The sequence below is a fragment of the Trachemys scripta genome, chromosome 16 (assembly GCF_013100865.1).
Source record: "Trachemys scripta elegans isolate TJP31775 chromosome 16, CAS_Tse_1.0, whole genome shotgun sequence".
In the NCBI taxonomy this organism is placed as follows: domain Eukaryota; kingdom Metazoa; phylum Chordata; order Testudines; family Emydidae; genus Trachemys; species Trachemys scripta.
The window spans coordinates 12380133-12395001 of record NC_048313.1 but is presented as its reverse complement, the minus strand read 5'-3'; the positions used below and the strand labels follow the sequence as shown (position 1 = coordinate 12395001).

General features: G+C 61.0%; 1 protein-coding gene across 1 annotated transcript in view; it reads right to left on the bottom strand.

Moving 5' to 3' along the window:
- Nucleotides 1-423, bottom strand: part of ATG101 (autophagy related 101) — a 13766-nt gene extending 13343 nt beyond the window's left edge. Inside the window, exon 1 of the mRNA XM_034792695.1 lies at nucleotides 330-423. The gene's annotated coding sequence lies outside the window, so the exon portion shown is untranslated. The remainder of the gene's footprint in view (nucleotides 1-329) is intronic.
- Between the last annotated feature and the right edge of the window lie 14446 nt (nucleotides 424-14869).

The window sequence follows — 14869 nt, the reverse complement described above, 5'->3', positions numbered from 1 at the left end:
GCGGGAGATGGGGGCGGACGGGGCGGGGGGGTCTCCCGGGGAGGGGGGGGCGGGAGATGGGGGCGGACGGGGCGGGGGGGTCTCCCGGGGAGGGGGGGGCGGGAGATGGGGGCGGACGGGGCGGGGGGGTCTCCCGGGGAGGGGGGGGCGGGAGATGGGGGCGGACGGGGCGGGGGGGTCTCCCGGGGAGGGGGGGGCGGGAGATGGGGGCGGACGGGGCGGGGGGGTCTCCCGGGGAGGGGGGGGCGGGAGATGGGGGCGGACGGGGCGGGGGGGTCTCCCGGGGAGGGGGGGGACCAAGACGGGCCACCCGCCTCCCCCCGACTCACCTGCCTCCGAAGCTGGCCGCGGCCCCGCCTCCCCCTGGAATGAACCACCCCCGCCCGGCACACGGGGGAGGCGAGACCTTGGAACGTCCCATCCCAGGGGATGGGGAGCATGGCATAGACCATCTGCGAGGGGGGGCAAACCATCGGTCTTTCTCTGAATCCCCGCCAAGCCCCCCCCCCTTTTCTACGCACCATCCCTTAAAAGAGTGGGTACAAAAACCGCATTTATTTTTCTTTCTGTTCTATTTATTTTCGAACCCCCCCCAAACAAATCAAACTTGTTAAAGATTCCCCCCCTCTCCAACTCTGACGTGGTTCGTTCCGAAAAAGAACAACCACAGAGCTGGCCCTGAGCGCGCCAAAGAGCGCCCCACTTCCTTCCTAGGCCGGGCGGCAGCGTGGGCTCTCGGCTGCCCCCTAGCTTGGCGGACTCCCCGGGCGGTGATACTGCAGCTGCCAAGGTGTGCAGAGCCCAGCCCCGCCCCGCCACGTGGGTTTCTCCCCCTTAGTGAACTGGGGGTGACATTGCACCGGGCTGGCGCTGCAGCCCCCCTCAAAGTCCTGGGCCAGACCCAGAAATTGGCGAGCAGGAGGATTTGATAACACGGCTGGGTTTCTTCACCTGGGCGCGGGCTGTGGATTCGACTCCTAGACGATCAGGGCGGGAAGGGACCCCAGGAGGGTCTAGACCGACCCCCTGCTCAAGGCAGGGCCAAGGAGGTTTCCTCACACGACATCATCTTTCATTCCTGGGGACTCCAGGACAGTCCTGGAGGGTTGGCAGCCCTACCTGGCTCACAGGTCCTGCCTTTTCTCTGCAACCCCGAGGCCCAGACGCTTCCTTTGAAAGCAAGCGGAGCGTCGGGGACACCCGGTCGGAAAGGGGCCCTGGCGGCTCCGGTCTGCACCGCCGACCGGGCCGTTAAAAGTCCGGTTGGCGGTGCTGTGGGGCTAAGGCGGGCTAGTCCCTACCTGTTCTGGGGCACCGCGCTGCTCCCCGGAAGTGGCCGGCAGGTCCGGCTCCTAGATGTGGGGGCCACAGGGCTTTGTGCGCTGCCCGAGCACCGGCTCCACACTTCCATTGGCCGGGAACCTGGAGCCCCCTCCTGAACCCCCGAGCCTGCACCCCCAGCCCAGAGCCCCCCCAAACCTGGAGCATCCTCCTGCACCCCAGAGCCTGCACCCCCGGCCCAGAGCCCCCTAAGCTTGGAGTCCCCTCCTGCACCCCAGAGCCGCACCCGCAGCCCAGAGCCCCCAAACTTGGAGCCCCCTCCTGCATCCCAGAGCCCGCATCCCCAGCCCAGAGCCCTCACACCCCCTGCACTCCAATCCCCTGCCCCAGCCCAGAGCCCCCTCCCACACCCTGAACCCTTCATTCCTGGCCCAATCCCAGAGCCCTCACCCCCTCCTGCCTCAACCCACAGCCCCCTCCCAAATTCCATATCCCTTGCCCCCCCCCCACCTGGAGCCCCCTCCCGCACACCAAACCCCTCATCCTTGGCCCCACCCCAGAGCCAGCACTCCCAGCCCAGAACCTTCACCCCCTCCCACACCCCAACTCCCTGCCTCAACCTGCAGCCCCCTCCCACATTCCAAATTCCTCATCCCCACCCTTCAGCCTGGAGCCCCCTCCCGCACCCCAAACCCCTCATCCCCAGCCCCACACCCCCAGCCAGATCCCTCATCCCCTCCTGCACCCCAACTCCTTGCCCCAGCCCAGAGCCCCCTCCTGCACCCTGAACCCCTCATTTCTGTTCCCAGCCCAGAGCCTGCACCCCCATTTAGAGTCCTCACCCCCTCCCATGCCCCAGCCCAGTGAAAGTGAGTGAGACTGGGAAAGAGCAGGAGGCGGGGCCTCAGGGAAGGGGCGGGGCTAGGGTGTTCAGTTTGGTGTGATTAGAAAGTTGGCAACCCAGGCTGAGAGTCACATGACTCCAGGAGCTGGGGCTGTAGGAAATATAGCAAATATTGTCCGCATTAGCCACCCTGAACATTATTTATATAGGGCCTCAGATGACAACTCGCACCCGCTCCAAGGAAATAAAGCACAAACTGTTTGAAAAATACAGGGCAGCTTAATTTTTAGAGGGAGATGGTCTGTCTTTTGCTCTTTAAACAACGCAGTGAAGAAACCCCACTGCTGCAGTCCACCCCAAGCAACCAGGCTCACTAAACCTGTCACACCCAGCCCCACACACACTGCTGCTCTGGGGCATCAGCAACACGGAGAGCACCGCTAGCAGGTTCACAAATCATTGAACGGGGCACTGTCCTATTCCTAAACACTACAGAAGAGGTTCCTACTTGTGGTGCAAACTCCTACATTTGCATCCAAACCAGGCTTTTACAAAGCTGTCCTTAGGAGGAGGAGGGAATCAAGTTTCTACTTGGGGCCGGATCGTGCAGGCCTCACTCAAACAAGAGTCCTACTGAAACCAGCAGGAGTTTGCCGGGGGTGAGGCCTTTGCTAAGTCCATTCTGTCCCCCCAGCACAGTGCAGGTCCCGAGGCGCTGTGCGTCTGAGCCGGGACAGCCCTGGTAGTGTGTCAAATATTCTCCCTGGTCCTCCTCAAACTGGGTGTCATCTCTCACTGGCTGTGCTGGGCAAACAGCACCGGCAAGGGCTTATGCTATCACTGTCCTGCCGGGCTATTTATACGTGATGCCCGAATGGGCTATTCCTAGCGCTGAGCTCTGGGCTGCCCATCAGTGAGGTCATTCTGATGGGAACCCTCCCGTCCCGCCGGGAAGCTCTGTCTTAGGGTGTGATCCGAGGAAGGGACGTCGTGGATGGGTGGGGGCCCCAGACTCACCCTTCCTCCCCTGCTGCTGTGTCATTACATCGGAGTTACTTCTTACTTTTATATTTTACACTGAGGAGGAAGGTTGAGCCTGTGGATAAACCGTGGCCCGGTCCTAGCCCCAGTTCTGGGAGTGGGATCCACTGGTTAGCATAGGGAGAACTGGAGCCAGGAGACCCACATTCTCTTTCTGCCTCGACCAGGGACTTGTAGGACCTATGGCAAATCATTTTGCTGCGCTGTGTGCCTCAGTTTCCCCCCAGGACAGTATGGTATTTCTCAAGAGCGTTAAGATCAGTCAGTGGAAGGAGCCAGTTTTAAAGGGCGGTTGCTTGCAGGGGTCGGTTCTTATAGCACAAGCATCTCCTGCAAGCTGCCGAGGGCGCTGTTGCAGAGGAAGAACTTGGCTGGAGTATATATGAGCGAGCTGTGGACACAGCGCCCTAGGGGTCAGAGAGCAGCCTGGGGGCCCCGTAGGATCAGGGAGTAGCCTGGGGCCCCGTGGGATGGGGCGCCTGTAGGATCGGAGACGGGGCCCCTGCAGGGGCAGTGTAGCCAGTTGTCCCTTCCAATGCGGCACAGTCCACGCCAGGCGTTAGGGGACCCCTGAGTCTGATGCTCTGTCGCCCCTTGGATTATTTACACTAGTGCGGAGTGGGTGTGAGTTGCTGCCACCTTGCACGGGCCCAGCTAGCGGCGCCAGGCGCAGGGCAATGGCAAAGCGAGCCGGGGACCTAGAGAGAGCCACAGGGTCTGGCCGTGGCCAGCAGCCGCCTCAGCACAGGGCCCTCTTCACGTTCACTGCGGCTGAGCCGTCTCCTCCGCCTGCAGCAGGGACGCTGACACTGACCAGGCGTCCTGCTCCGCCAGCCCCTGCCTGACAGGCGGGGGAGCTCAAAGCCAACGAGAGCAGCCCCGGCGGTTAGACGCTGGCGGGGTTGGGGGGTCCAATGGGGAGGCCGGGTGTGCGCTCATCTCCTAGCTGGGACGACCATGCAGCCCTATGGCCTGGCTCCCCCTGCACCTCACCCAGCCATTTACAGGCATTCAGAGGGGGCTGGTGTTGTGCCCAGGCCTGGGGCGGCGCAGGGGCAGGGCTGGCTGTTGGAAGCTGACAGGCTGTTGGATTTTTTCATCCGGCCTGCCAGGCGGGCCTGGCCCGCGCGCTGCTGAGCGCCCCTGGAAGAATGCTGGCTGTATAAATAGCCCTGGGGTGAGGAGAGCCCGGGTTTGACAAGTGCCAGGGGATGGATTTCACTGGGGTGCTGCCAAGGCGGAAGGAATTCGGGGGCCGTCGCTGCAGAGAGCGCTGCCCCGGCTGGGAAGGGGACAGGCCCTGCGCTGGGCGGGAGGAGAGTCCGGGACAGGCCCCCCAGCGCCAAGCTGCCAGGGAGCGGGCCGAGGTGCCGGCTGCTCGCCCCAAGGGAGGGCTTTGCTGGTGTCTCACTGAAGGCAGAGAGCTGGACTCACTCGCACCATCACCACCATAGCAACTTTCGTGCATTTACCCGCCCGTCTCCCTTGGGCAATTTTCCAGCCTGCCCTATTTGCTATTTTTGCACAACCCTCCCTGTCACGATAAAACTAGTGAGCGGTTTTACCGCCCCACCTCGGACGCCCCCGTCACAAGTGGGTAGCTGATTACTCCCTGTGAAGTGGATCAGTATTAGCCCCATTTTAGAGATGGGGATACCGAGGCACATGGCGACTTTAAAAGAGTCGGCTAAGGTCACAGAATGAGAGAAGTTGTCAGCGCTGGGCCTAGAATGCAGCTCCCCTGACACCAGCTCCCTGGGCATAACCCATTACCCACATCCCAAGCGTCCTGCTCGTGTCACTGGTTGGTACAATGGGCCCTGATCCTTGTCTAGCACCATCCGGTGTTAGCGCTGCCGGGGCGGCCACCACTGGGGGGCGACAGTCACACACGCTGGAGAAGGTCTGGCAGCTTTTTCACTTGTGGGCAAAAGCCCTGGAGGTCTCAGTTCACTTCCCATCTCTCCCCCAGACTCCCTGTGTGCCGTGGGTTTGTGAAATGGGGCTGAGTCCTTTTCTCCAGCCCTTTGGCGCGCGAGCTCTGCGGGGCCTAGTGGCTCTCAGCATGGTCTGGGCAGCACCTTGTACAGCGGGGCTCTGTCCGGGTACATCGTTACCCTGTGCACGGTGCAGCCCTGCTCCCAGGAGACACAATACAGATACCGAGCAGCAGAGCACAGACGCCAGCGTCATTCCCCTGCTCCTGGGGCTTTAAGGAGGCAGAAGGAAAACGTCTCATGCTGTATCGAGACGTTTGGCAGGTTGCAGCCGGGCTGGATAAGAGCGGCTCATATTTGCTTCTGAAAGTATTTTCCAAAGGTACCAACCCGGGCTACAGCTGTCCTGGCCTCACGCATGCCTGCCCTAGCCTGGAGCCCTGGTGCCCGGGGAAGCAGCGCGGTGATTGATTATAGTGTCAGGAGCACGGACCAAAATACCGAACTGCTGATTGCCTCATTTTAACATGACCTGCCTCTGTTAGGACACTTGAAACACAGCCAGTCCCTGGCTACCACCGACTCTGGGCTGCAAGCCAAGGCCCCAGCCCTGCCTCGGTGGCCATGGGCTGCCCTCGGGAGTACAGGGAGAGTCACAAGCCATGACTGACTGGGGACAGCCCATGGTGACTAGCCTGGTGCAACGCAGAGAGCGGAAGGAGAACGCACAATGCTAGTGAGCGCAGGTGTGCAGACGCATACGCGGAGAGCTGATATTTCACCCGCAGGCAGATCACGGGAGGGGAACAAGGGCCGATTTCCCAGACTCCCTCCCCTACAATTCGAATCCTGGAGAAACAGAGGAGCGAGGGAGTGCTGAGACAGACAGACAGACAGACACAGGGTATGTGTGGGGAGTCAGGGACAGACAGACACACAGACAGACACAGGGTATGTGTAGGGAGTCAGGGACAGACAGACAGACAAACACAGGGTCTGTGTGGGGAGTTGGGGACGGACAGACAGACAGAGGGTCTGTGTGGGGAGTCGAGGACAGACAGACAGACACAGGGTATGTGACAGGAGTCGGGGACAGACGCACGGACAGAGGGTCTGTGTGGGGAGTTGGGGATAGACACAGGGTATGTGTGGGGAGTTGGGAACAGACAGACAGACAGACACAGGGTCTGTGTGGGGAGTTGGGGACGGACAGACAGACAGACAGACACAGGGTATGTGTTGGGCGTCGGGGACAGACAGAGGGTCTGTGTGGGGAGTCGAGGACAGACACAGGGTATGTGTCGGGTGTCGGGGACAGACAAACAGACAGAGGGTCTGTGTGGGGAGTCGAGGACAGACAGATAGACACAGGGTATAGGTGGGGACAGACATGATTTTAGTTACATGCAGAAAACATTCCCCTGCCCCTCCTATTTTGCACTGGCCTAAGAAAGCAGGTCTTGGCCTGCACGACCCTGCAGCCGCCCTTCACACCCGGCTGGTCTGTTCTATTTCAAACCTGGACCTGGCTCTCCTCGAGCATGGCCCAGCCGGGCCAGGGCTTTGCAGCGTCCCGCCAACATGGGGCTATTTTTACTGCAGGGTGAGGTCAGCAAGATTCAGGCTCTGTCATTCCCCAGGGGCCACCCAAGACCCAGCCCCAGCGAGTTCCTGCAGGGCCGCCAGGTACTCCTCAGCGACCCGAGCAGCACAAGGTCAGGGCTGAGCCCCAGAACCCCTTTCAGGGGGGAGAGGGATAGCTCAGTGGTTTGAGCATTGGCCTACTAAATGCAGGGTTGTGAGTTCAATCCTTGATGGGGCCACTTAGGGATCTGGGGCAAAATCAGTACTTGGTCCTGCTAGTGAAGGCAGGGGGCTGGACTCGATGACCTTTCAAGGTCCCTTCCAGTTCTAGGAGATGGGATATCTCCATTATTCAGTACAAATCGAGCCCTGGATAGGGCGGACCATCTCCCTGCTCTAGGTCACTGCAAGGGTTGCTCATGGCTGTTAGGCAAGGGAGCAATTCACGACTGTAGGACCTCCAGAAAGGTGAAGGGAGGGGGGTTGATTGGATGTACCGCCCACTTCGGAGGTAACAGTGCAATGAACTGGCAACCACTGTCTGGATGGAGTCAGGCTACCCTGATGTGTGTCATAAGGCCTATACTGCTACCAGCACATAGGGATTCTCCTTCAGCTTGAGGCCTGTGCATTTTTGGTGCAAGAGGATCCAAGCAGCTCCTGATTTATGTGAGATGGAGCAAATCTCCATGCAGAGACGGCGCGTGGGAAGCCAAATCTCCATGCAGAGCCCTATAATGCCAGCCTTTCTGGCTCAGGGGGGAGCAGGTCTTTTTTTCCAGAACAGCATGTACGGAAAAAGGACACTCGTTTGCTTCTTCTGCCCAGAGCAGCAGGCTCCCCGACTCCTCTCCCTCGCTCTGTCTTGCAGCTGCTTTATTTGTTAAAGTCGCAGTTTACAAATTAATTTATAGCCAGGTCAAGGCTAAATATATCGTCAGCCGCAATCATGGCATTGCTGAGTAGCTCTGCGTGGAACGCGCTGGCTCGGGGGCAGTGCCAGCCCCGGCCCGGTGCATGGCTGGTGGAGGGTAATCGAGTTAACGCTGCTCTGGCCTGTGGCTAGTTAGCGCTTGTCCCTGAAGCAGGCAAAAGAGGCCGGGCGTGAGCTCGCTGGAACGTCACCGCTTCCCACGCGCCGTCTCTTGAGTGCCCCCTATGCTTCACTGGCTGTCGTGTCTCGGGGCGAGACAGGCGTGTGCCCAGCACACCCCAGCCAGCTGCGGGACTCCAGAGAGGTCCCACTGCCTGATGGACGGTATCACAGCCGTACCGAGAGCCTCTGCTAGGGCCCGGTGGGGAGGAGCCTGGGGCACGAGGTGCTGGACAGACCCAGAATGCAGGCGCTCCGGGCTCCACAGCGCTGCCAGGCTCGCAAGGCAGGAAGGGCTGAAATCCCTCGTTTAAAGGGGGGATGGAAACGCTTCCCAAATACCTTTAAAAGTCTGACCCTAAGTGACCCGTCTGAGGCCAGCCAGCAGCGCAGCGTCAGGAACAGAATCCGGGTCCCCTGCGCCAGCACCGCCCCCCACACCCCCGGCCTTTGGCTGCTTGTGTCCTCGGTGGGCAGAGCACCTTGAGTCACCATTGGCTGTCCCTCGCACAGGTCACAGCCCCGTACCTGGCAGCGCTCCCCTCCGGCTTTGGCAGCATGTCACACCCTTTGCCCCGGTGCAGGGCCATGGCAGAGCCGCCCCCAGCAATCGTCTTGCAGCCCTGATTAGTGAGTGACAAGCAGCTCACCAAGGAAAGTGAGCAAGTGCAAATGAGGTTGGAAGAGGCAGATCTGTGCAGCTCAGAGCATTTCAAGATGGCTGCAGAAATCCGAGCACTGCAGCTGTTGCAGACCTTGTGATGTAGGGAGGCTGGGACGGGATTTAGTGCCAGTGGATTTAGCTCCACACATACCCGTAGGGAGGAAGCAATTGTTAGTTACCAGGGAGCCCCTGGGAATTGGGTGCCGGGCAAAGGATCACGAGGAAACAGCATCCCTGGTGGTCCAGAGTGGGGCTTTGAACCACCCTGCACAAGGTAAAGCCCTCGTTAGTGGACAGCAGTGGGCTGCAGGGGCCGGTGCACCGTATAAAGGAGCGTGTGTGAAATATGAATTTATTTAGTCTCCTAATCAGGACACCTGGGTTCTTGCCTCAGTTGGCAGCCGTGCCCAGGCCCTTCACTTCTGTGCCTCACCTTGTCTCTCGGTAGGAAAAGGTTAATAACTGACACCCCCCCTCCAGGGGGAGCATGTGAAGGGTTAGTTACGTGCTTGTGAACTGCTTTGAGATCCATTGATGAAATGCCCTAGAGAAGTCTCCGTTGGGGGCAGGCGGCTTCCCACGGCTCTCGGTTTGCCTGGAATTAGAAAGGGAAGAGCTGAGAATCTCCTGCCTTGTCATAGCCCAAGAAGTGCCATGTTCTGGTCATGCCCCAGCCAGGCCTGTGTACTGATAAGGGCTCAAGGTTAAGCACACAGAGGGCTCTTTGAAGCGTGCCCGGGAACGCGAGCTGCTGGTACCTGGGGCTCGCTGGAAACAGGCAGGCGGAATTTCCAGGTGCTCCTTCGCCTTGAGAGCCTCGCCAGCCCACCGGGCTTGGCTTCCTACCAACGGCAACGAGCCGCGGTAACAAAGCAGCAGCTCCGTGAGCTTCAGGAAGGGGCAGCCCCAGTTCTTTGTTAGGAGAAGGGTAGCGATGGGGGCGCTGCCCGGAGAACCCACTTCTGCAGAGGCATGACAGACGAAGGGTGTTTCCTTACCCCAGGTGTGCCAACTGGGCAAGGAGGGGAAATCTGAACTCCACTGAAGACACTAGTGAGATTCCCTTGACAGCTGGAGGGCCAGGGCTGCCCCCCAGGTTTTCTAACACTCGGCATCTGCAACAGGGTTGGTCTGTGGAAGAGCCTGGCCTGCCTGGCCTCCATTGTGGGGGGCCGCACCCAGGTGACTTGCCCAAGGAGCTGGTGATAGAACCAGGACCTGTTCCTCTGGCGGGTGCGTGTCTGTCTCTGCGGGGGAGTGTGGATCTTGGCACGCACGGGGTGTGTAAGTCACCACAGTGGCTGGGAGAGACGGGAGGATTCCAGTTTGGTGGCATTTTTACACCCACTCCATTCAGGTGCAATGCCAGCTCCAAGCGCCCGGCAGCAGAGAATCCAGCCTGTAACGGGGTCACTTACCCAGCCTGGCATCACGGTAGCCGTGCCTCAGTTCCCCCTCGGAGGTCAGCCAGCTCCCTCAGGCTAGCAGGGCAGTTTGAGGCTTTGGCCCTCCGGTCCGCCCACCCCAGGGAACCTTTGCAGGCAGCCAGAGTCTGCTCCTGCCTCTCTGGGCCGCTTCCTACCTCATCTAGCCCCAGAGCCTGGCTGCCAGCATCCTCCCTGCAGCCCCTTTCTGCTGCAAACTTCCTGGCTTTATAATCACCCCCTGCCCCCGCCCCTGCCAGGCTCCATCATGTCTGGCTTTCTCTCTCTCCCGGTGCTGCCAGGTAACTGGCCTCTCAGGCCCAGGTTAACCCTTTCAGGCCTGTGTGGGGGACAGGTCCCTGGCCCTCCCCATGGCTACACATTTCCTTCCCTCACCAGTGCTTGGTCTTGCCACACAGGCCCTCCCTTGACTCCCCAGCTCCAGACCTGGGCCCCTGACCCATGGGTACCCCCAGCCTCTCTCTGTCATGATCCCCAGGGCCGTTCCCTGCTATTGCCTGGCCCCCTGCCTGCATCTTCACCCTGCATCCAGCTGTTTGGGCAGCGCTTGTAGCACCGAGACCACGCAGAGAGGGGTTAATGAGTCTGCTACAGCCTTAGCTAACGGCCATGAGGCTTTTCGCTCGTGCCGTAGAGGCACATGCATTTAGCTTCAGAGATGCCAGGTTCAATGCCGCCCACCGCCAACATGTGCATATATATATGCATGGCACAGTGTGTGCAGAACGGCTTGGCTATTTAGTTACACCAGGTTCCTGTATGTTTCGCTGCAGGTGTAGAGCTCTCTTTCCAGACACGTATGCACCGAACGTGCGTGTGCAATATGCGTAGCGTAGCCATGCACTCCGATGTTTGCATGTGTGTATTTCCATGCAGCTGCATGTCCTGTGGGCAGGGCTGCATGTGCCCGCGAGCTGTGTGGGTAGAAAATAGAAGGCACAGGCTGTTCTTCACTGTTATTCTATCCCTCCCCTTCCAGCCCCTTCTGTTCGTCTTTGGGCCCAGCCCGTCTCTGGTTAGTAGGAGCCAAGATTCTCCCCTCCCCACTGCACTGCGCGAAACCGAAGCGCTCAGCAGTCTGAGAGTTGCATTCATGTCAAAATAGCTCCTCCGAGCCGGGAGCCCAAAGGGCTCTGGGGCAAGGAGACGGGCGATGCCCCGGCCCCTCCTGGGCGCGCCGGGCTGGAGGCGACCGCCTAGAAAATAATAGCGTTGGCTGCAGAAGCAAGCACACTCCCTGCTGACCTGGGCCGGGTCGCATGCAGCCGCCAGCGAGAACCAGCTCAGTGGAGGGTTCTGCATTGGGCCCCAATGACTCATGCCCCCGGGATGGCACCGGAGGCTGCTGATTCGTTGCTCCCGCAGCCTTTCCGCGCACATGGCCCCGTACGAGCCCCACGGCCTAGCCCCACCTCGCTAGCACCGCACGTCCGGCCAGGGTAAGCAAGAGCAGGTTCAGGCCCACAGGCCAGGCCAGGGCCCTGCATTGGGGGAAGGCACCATCGCCCCCGGGCAGAGAACATACCCAACGGGCCCAGGGCCAGAGCAGCGACGGGGTCAGCATGGGAGGGCCGGGCAGAAGCAGTGCATGGCCCAGGGGAGGCTGGTCAGAATCCAGAGGACCACGTGCAAAGAGGCACAAGGCAGGATGGGGAACGGGGCCACTGAGGACAGAGGATGGATGCAGGGCAGGACGCGGGGAGCGCAGGAGTGAAGGGAGGCGTCCGGGCTGCGATTCCCAGAGACCCAGCCTCAGCAGCGACTGAGACGCAGCCACCCAGCTCGAATCTTGCCAAGAAGCCGATGCTGCTGTGTAACGTAGGGCTGGACCCCAGCTGGCGTCAATCGGCCGGAGCTCCGCTGGAGTCAATGGGGCCGGACCCCAGCCGGCGTCAATCGGCCGGAGCTCCACTGGAGTCAATGGGGCCGGACCCCAGCCGGCGTCAATCGGCCGGAGCTCCGCTGGAGTCAATGGGGCCGGACCCCAGCCGGCGTCAATCGGCCGGAGCTCCACTGGAGTCAATGGGGCCGGACCCCAGCCGGCGTCAATCGGCCAGAGCTCCGCTGGAGTCAATGGGGCCGGACCCCAGCCGGCGTCAATCGGCCGGAGCTCCACTGGAGTCAATGGGGCCGGACCCCAGCCGGCGTCAATCGGCCGGAGCTCCGCTGGAGTCAATGGGGCCGGACCCCAGCCGGCGTCAATCGGCCGGAGCTCCACTGGAGTCAATGGGGCCGGACCCCCAGCGGGTGCAAATCGGCCCTGCTGCAGAGGCTACCCCATCTACACTAGCTGAGCACGCGGCCCATTGAATGCCCGCGGGGTCCGGTGCCAGCTGCCCTCAGGCTGCGTCCGTCAGTCAGAGCTGTCCCTGTGTCAGGGGCTCCCTTCCCGCAGGGGCTCTAGCCCAGGGCTCTGCTCCTGCTTTCCCGGGGCTCTACCCCGGCTCGGACACCGAGCGAGGTGGCGAGTCCACAGGGACTAACGGTGGCATCCGTAGAAAGCAGGGAAAAGGCCTGTCCTCGGCAAGGCAGGTCTCCTCCCTTCTCTCTGGGCCTCTGTTCAAACTCAGGTCAGAGACTCCCTGCTGCAGCCAGAGGGCTGAGGAGGAAGGGTGTGGAAATGATCAGGGCCTTGCTGCTGTGAAAGCACCTGCAGAGTTTATTTGTCACGGCAGCGCCTTGGCGGCCCCAGCCAGGGCCCTGTTGGGTGGGGGCTGTTCAGCCAAGGTCGCCAGGCCCCGCCCCGCAGCGCTCACAGTCCAGGCGTCAGACGCGTTGCCGGAGGAGGATGAGATGCTGCGACAGGATTGCCTCAGGACCTGGTGCTCCGTGCCTCAGTTTCCCTCTTTGGGGTCTTTGACCTCCACTCTTGCCAGGCGCTCTGCCAGCATCAGAGAGCCCCACCCTCCCTTTCGGAGCGAGCAAGACATCGGCAAACCCAGCTCTCGTCCAGCAACCTCCCGCTGGGGCCCCAGGTTCAGGCACCCTGCGGCCCCTTGCGCCCAGGGCTGCCCACCTTCCTTAGAGCCCGGGCCAGGGACCCTGGAGCAAGCACAGCAGGGTTCCCTGCCCCACTCCCGCCCATCTCACAGCCTTTCCCCAGGCTGGAGAGCAGCCCCCCCACCTGTCCTTCTGACCCCAAGCTCCTGCTCTAAGCAGCCTCCTTCTCTCTGCCTCAAACGCCACCTGCTCCCAGGGCACGGGTGGCTGAGCCCACGGCGCTTCACGGCCCAGCTGCCTTGCCGGAGGTCAGGGGATCGCGCGGCTGGGCCAGCAGAAGGGCGGGGAGCTCGCCTCACCTGACAGCCACCTCAGCACGTGGCCCAGGGACAGTCAGAGCAGGAGGGAGCCCAGCGGGCCATGGAGCTAAGGCCGCGACCCCGTTTGCCATCAGGCAGAGGACGGGGTCATGGTCCTCCTGCCCCGTGTGGGGGCACAGAGAGGCACTGGGGCGCGCGGCATGGAGCAGAACGCCCAGCTGGCGGGAGCGGGTGGTGGAACAAGGCGCCGGCCCAGGAGGGGCCACAGCCCAGATGCAATGGGAACTTTGACAGGCCGCAAAGCACCAGCAAGGGGGCTCTTGTGTTCCTGGTGAACAAGGTTTTCCGAAACCCACGCAGTCAAGAACGCCCGGCATTCAGTGCTGGAAAACGCACACTGGGATTCCACTGCGGCGGCTACGTCACATCCCCTTTGACTATTGTCGTTTGGGAAATTAACGATCAATATGAAACAGACCCGCCATTGTCTCCCGGCTGGTGAGAGGCCGGCTGTTTATTCCAGCCCATCTCAATGCTCCTGTTGTTTGGTGCGGGGCTTTGGTAGATTCATTAACATTTGTTCTATGGGCCAGTTATTCCCCTTGCAACATAGGGGGCGGATATGGGGGGGGCAGACGGCTTTTGTACATCGCTGGGTGTTCTTACAGCTCATGCGAGGGCAGCAAGATGGAGGCCACTGGCAAATGGAGCCGGGAAGCGTCCATCCAACGTGCGGTTCTTCTGCTTGGTGCACGCCGGAGGCCGGACCTGACTGCAGTCAGACACAGCCCGTTCCGTGGGCCTGGGTGGAACTCCCCTCGGTGCTCCCCAGAAACATCTGCACAACTCACTCCTCCTCCTTCAGCCTCTCCTCACAACTGTCCTCGGCCCGGCAGCCAGAAAAAACTTGCCGATGGTTAGGGGCCACCAGCCAGCTGGAGATCCCGAAGCGTCAGGCTAGTGTGCCGGCCAATTTGTCTCCTGCTTTCCGTGGACATCCCCCTCGGTCTCATGGCCTGAGTGGAGATTGGAAGTGGGGGGCTTTTTGTTCTGGGTTTGTACAGCGCCTTGCACAATGGGGCCCTGGCCCAAGCCTGAGCCTCCCAGCTGCTATGATAACACACGTAACAAGTAATAATTGACACACCACTTCAGTGCTACGCCAGCCAACGTCTCGGTCCTTCGCACAGGGGTGATGGGAACGCGCTCTTCACTCACGGCCACCGCTCCCCTCCCCTCCCCTGAGTGCGCTAACCAGGCCTAGAGAGAGAGCCCCACACGCCCTCCTCTCCCACCCCACCTGCTGTAGCCACCTCCTGTGCATGGCCCAGGGGGCCTGCTGCTAGGCAGTGTGGCTGGCGGAGAGCCCTCAGGCCCATCCAGGAAGCGAGCAATGAGGATCATTCCCACCTCCAGGAGGAGATGGTCCTGTCTGGAACAGAGAGCAGTCCCCAGAACCCCAGCCCCTATGAGTACCGGTGCCAGTGGCTCCCCAGAATGCTCCACTTTAGCCAGTCAGGATGCTAAGACTGTCCCACGGGACCGATCTCAGCCGCCAGTGACAAAGAAACACAGCGGGGAGGAGGGGGACATTAAGGATAAAAATCCCAGATGGAGAAAGATTCCACAGACTTGGAAAGGAGCCGCGCACCCTATGGCAGATCCCGACGCAGCAGTCTCCCAGGGCGTGCCTGGCTCCGAGACGCTAAAGATCACATTA